Source organism: Cyprinodon tularosa, unplaced genomic scaffold, assembly GCF_016077235.1.
Source record: "Cyprinodon tularosa strain WSP-4 unplaced genomic scaffold, ASM1607723v1 ctg356, whole genome shotgun sequence".
NCBI lineage: Eukaryota > Metazoa > Chordata > Actinopteri > Cyprinodontiformes > Cyprinodontidae > Cyprinodon > Cyprinodon tularosa.
This window is the reverse complement of record NW_024039070.1, coordinates 653,534-659,059: the sequence shown is the minus strand read 5'-3', so window position 1 is coordinate 659,059 and position 5,526 is coordinate 653,534.

The following is a 5,526-nucleotide window of genomic DNA, read 5'->3' as shown; positions in this document are numbered from 1 at the left end:
TCAGGTCCAGCCTGTGATTCACAGCTGCACCACGTGACTGTGTCATCTACACATTCCTAAACATCTGGGCATAGGCTGGCTCCTGATGTCAATCTGCTCAGGTGACCAAGCAGATGTATGCCTGTGTTTCATCGCGTCATACTGGGAAAAGTACAGTTTGTCTGCGCACTTTGCAACATTATGGTCAGGCATTCTCTGTTACGACGATTTAGTAATTAATTATACCAATTTAATAAATGTCTTTCTATCCTGCAAGTTTTGCGTTGCTGAAGGGGATGCTGCATGTAAGGGGAACTCTTCCTCATTAATGGAAGAGCAGAAGGAGATTAAAACAAGAGAGTTAGTTTAGTCTCTAAAACAGACATGGCTACGGCTTGATGCTAACATGTTTTATTACAAATTAAAGTTAGAATTCTGAGAAAAAAGTCATTCTGAGAATAAAGTCAGAGTTGTGACTTTTTTGTCATATTATACTGAAATAAAATGTAAAAATCAGTTAACCTTTTTTATTTTTTTAATCCTCTTCAGTATATTATTGTACTGTTAATGTCGGCCAGAGGTTTAATTGGACAGGCTTAACATATAATATAATTTTTTAGCTTTTTTTAATACATTTGAACAATAAAAAAAAAGTGTTTTGCTGAATGGGATATATGTTTGTGTGTGTGTGTGTGTGTGTGTGTGTGTGTGTGTGTGTGTGTGTGTGTGTGTGTGTGTGTGTGTGTGTGTGTGTGTGTGTGTGTGTGTGTGTGTGTGTGTGTGTGTGTGTGTGTGTGTGTGTGTGTAGGGAGAGAGAGAGAGCAAAAAGAATAGAGTAGGAAATCCCTTTATTCTCCCACAATGGGGAAATTCTGGTGTTTACAGCAGCAAAAACATTATACAGATCAAAGATGAGGACCTTAGAAAACTGTATAGCAATAAGATAATAGTAAAGGGTTAAAAAAAAATTTAATAAATAAGATACTGTAAAGGTGTTTTAACAATAGAAATATTGTGCACCTGGAGAATAAATAACTAATATACAGCTATGGAGATTTTTACAGTAATGGATATTTAAAAATAGCAGCAACATTAGAGATGTGCAAAATTACAGAAGCATGTTATTTTACTGACTAAGATAGAAACTGTACAAAATCAGCTCGAATGTAACAGCTTGTTTAGATTGTTGGGAACAGTGATGGTTATAAACTCATAGTTGCTGGGAGGAAGGATCGGTGATAACGCTCCCTGGTGCATTTAGGGTGCAGCATCCTGTCACTGAAGGAGCTCTCCAGCTCTGCAGCAGCTTCATACCTTTGGATTTCCGTAGATTTTCTTACCCCAAAAACACAAACAAGTTCAAGATAAAACATGTGTTCTCAAAAATACATACCGGTGATCCCTCTAGTGATTTGTAATTTGCACCATAACTACACAATTACTGGTGGAACAAGAAGCCTCTGGCATAATTCTTGCTGGTTACAGAAGATACAATGAGTGCGTTTTTAAAATGCAGTCATTGTTCTGTTGGAACATCCAGTTCTATCCAAATTTAAACCAGCTGACCAAATCGTTCCCATCTGATAAAAGACAATTCTGAGTGTTCAAAAACACCTCTAAAGCCACCAAAGCTCTAAAAAGATTTAAGCAGGAAGATACTGGAACATCCTGCTCACTTAACAAATGCCACTGCCACAGCAAAATGAATTTCAGAGACTGCTGATGTGCGGATCAAAAGTCAACACCATCAAGCATGTCTGTCCACGTATACAATCCAAATATCTCCTGGAGAAACTATTTGGTCACAAGTTTTAACAGGTTCCAAACAATGCTTTTAAACTGAACGCCTATTAATCAAGGAGGGAGGTGTTAGTCCCAGCCATAGTGGTGCATTTTACAAATTAGATGGAATAATAAAAAAGGTTGGAAATTACTCAAATGCTTTAACTTTAGTTCAAACCAGCAGTTCTCCTACCAAACTGTTTCTAAATATTTTCTTTTATTTGTTTTTTTAATAAATCCAGCTAAGGAAGACTAGTCTATGCACATAATTAACAGTGATATTCATAGCAATATTGAGAAAACTTTGGACTGCAACTGTGTATTACTGCATCAAAAACACGTAACCATCACACACATACTGTTTAGTGCACAAGAATATCAATTTGCAAAAAAGGAATGCAGCCAGCATATTCCCTACGATAACATGACCTAGGGTTATCTCTTCTGTGAATTAATTAAGAAAATCTGGTAAATGACAGTACAGTAACAAATATTTTAACTATGCAAATAAATATTTTGTAATTTCAATGAAAGATATACATATTACATATTACTGCTCAAATAGAGGTAACTGACGACCAACGTGGTTTAAAAACCAACAAGATTTAAAAAGAATGGCCAGATGGGAACCACTAATAATATGGTTAGTCTTTATCAACAAGATTAATAAATAACTTTTTTTTAAATCAATATCTATTAATTTTGTGATTTAAAAATACTAAGCATATTAGACTTTCTTGTCATTTTAAGCTAATCATGAAATGAAAACCTTTAAGCCTCCATTACAGCTCCAGGAACAGGTCATACTTTGCAGAAGCTCTTGTAAAATACCATGAAAACACATTTCAAAACTAAATAAGGTAAATGGTGGTTTAGTCTGCTTGACTAAAACAGTTGGACACACATTTTAAGTGGAAATGTACTAAATGTTCAGTGCCTTGTCTGTCATCCCTCTGGCTCCAGATAGCATCACTTTACCACAAGATGGCATTGTTGTTGTGGCCATTTTCTTTGGCACAATTGCTTTAAATGAGAAAATAATCCACACAAGATTGGTCTTCTCAAATGTATTTATTTATACCTCATGTGTCAAAACAAAGAAATAATAACCAAGTACCAACACCATAAAAATAAATAAAGACAAGGTTTCAGATTGAAAAAAAAACATAAAACAAACTGTAGCCCTTTTTATTCTGAAACACACACACACAATGGAAAGTCATGCTACACACAGTTGCTTTCTCTTATCTCTGCTACATATTTCTCCTTTTTTTGTACTACTACAAAAAATACAACCATCTGGCCCCACTGAGGGTTTAGCACTACATTTGGAGGAAATCATGAGCTTGTGCTCTCCGATGCAGCTGAAAAATGATCACATTCTTTGACTCAGCTGCTCACCATAAAACCAGGAAAACAAAAAATAACCGTTTTACACGAGATCACATTTTCACATCAGTGCAATTAAACCCTGACCTTTAAAATTTTACCAACATGAGCATGCAAGATGATTCCTCATTTAGTCATTCTTATATACAAATTGGTGAAATGTGTTCACAAAGTGTCAAATCGCCCTTCTCAACACAAACAAAAGTGACTCTCACAACAAAACAATTAGGATGTTTTGTTTTTTCAGATAGGGATGTTAAAGCTTTAGTGATCATCTATTTGCATCCTTGATGGTGCGTACTGTAGGAGCTACTGAGCTCTGTTTACTTTGATAGGATGCAGGTGTGCATTGCACATGGATTACAGCGATCGCAAAAGGCTTTTTAGATAGCATATATTGGTGGTAGATGGTAGATGGTTGGGGGCATTTCTACTGGGTTTTATTGCTCCATTCTAATCATAAGCTTCAACATCAGTTTCCCTATCTCGCTGTGTCTGTGCTTTACCTGCCTGAATGTCAGTTATCAAACCTGCCTCTCTGTGTCGGCTTGGCTTGCTCTGCCTTTCACACAAAGACGCAGGCAAACACATTGACACCTACCATAATGAGGGTGCCAGCATCCACTGTGGGCTAGCATTTCTAGACCTCATAAATCTGTCTGGACCAACAATTAAAGTACATTTAGCAGACACACATACACACGAACAACCATGATGCAAGTAAAGGTTCGTCATTTAGGCTTCTGCATGTCTCCAGACATTTCTACAGAATCATAGTCCAAAATGAGGGCAGAAGGTAGTTTAAATAATAAAGGACTGCAGCATGTTCTGCTGCAAGACAACCTTGAAACACCCTTGGTGGGGACAAACAACCTTTACCCTCGGCTGAGTCAGTAAAAGGGGGTAGGGAAAGAATGAATAATGTCTACTAATTTTTCAGGCTTTGCCCTATAGCACTAAATTACTGTGACTGACCCTAAAAAGAAGCACAATCTAATCACATCTATCCATGTCCACTTTAGAAAGTGTAAAAAGACTTTCCATAGGTTTCATTTATTGCAGCAAATCCCTTAAATCTATGGAGCCAATACATTATGATAATTCATTACACACAGAATGATATGTCTAAAATATTTTTGGGAGTTATTTTAGAGAATTGTAGCTTACATAAAAAAAAAAAAGTTAAAATTTGTTTTTCAATGAAATATGAGAACACCAACTAAAATTGTTGTTAATACAGAAATGTTTTGGTGTGGCCATTATACATTATACACTTTCATTAAAGCTGCACAGCAAATTCAACATGGAAAGACTCACAAAGAAGACAAGCAACAATTAGGGAGTTTTATTGCCATGAAAAATACAGACTTTGGCGCTCAGGTCCCAGTGGAAGACTTAGGCGTAGAGAATTATGTATGATATGCTTGAGCAAATGAATTAGGAAAGGAAGCCAGATGAAAACAGGGATGATGGTGGAGATGGGGTGGAGGAGGGTTGAAGCTTTGCTGGGGAGTAAGGGAGAACCATGGATGAACAGACTTAGAAAGCAGAGTACTGAATGATAATTGGGCACTGCTGAAGCATGGTGCAGGGCTGATAGGCTTGCAGCAGGAGGACTTCAGACGGTGATTGGATGAGAGGTGAAGCTGAATTAAGTCTCCCAGTTTGAATTTCTGCTAAGGCTTCGTTAGACATTTCCATCATCTACCAGGATAGGAGCCATACAAGGTAATTTGCTAAAAAAGCTAGCTGTTGGCAGAGTGCTGTCATCAAGTATATCACTGCAAAGATAAGTTAGTTCTGAAAACAGTGCAAATATAATAACTGTGACCTTAAGAAGATGGTAAAGCAAAGCCTATTTAAGGCTTCAAGAGATTTCTATGGCTTAGACTGACATTGTTCAGTCTGAAAAACTAAGTTTAGAGCCATTCATGTTTTAATTGACCAGCTTTATGGAGTTGCTGACTTCATCTATGAGCAGGACCTGAAGCCTGCCCACACTAAAAAACTGTACCAATACCTCCTTAAATGACCATTGGATCACTCTGACTCATTAGACAGTAAAATTACAACTGAAACTCGAAGGAGAAAAAACCGAGTACTGTCAATAGGAAGATAAGAGACAACACCAATGATGCCAACAAGCTGAAGGCTACAATTAAACAACCTGAACTTCAGTAAAACCTCAGTAGAACCGTAGTCCAATCACTTTGATGCCAAACTGCATTGATGCAGTAATCTGTTCAAAAGGAGCCCTAACCAGGAATTATGTGTATGTGGTACAGTATAGCACATAGGCCTACTTGTCATTTCTGTATTATAAATCTTCTTTTAATCACTCTTGCGTAATATTCAAACTTCCTGAAAAACAAAACA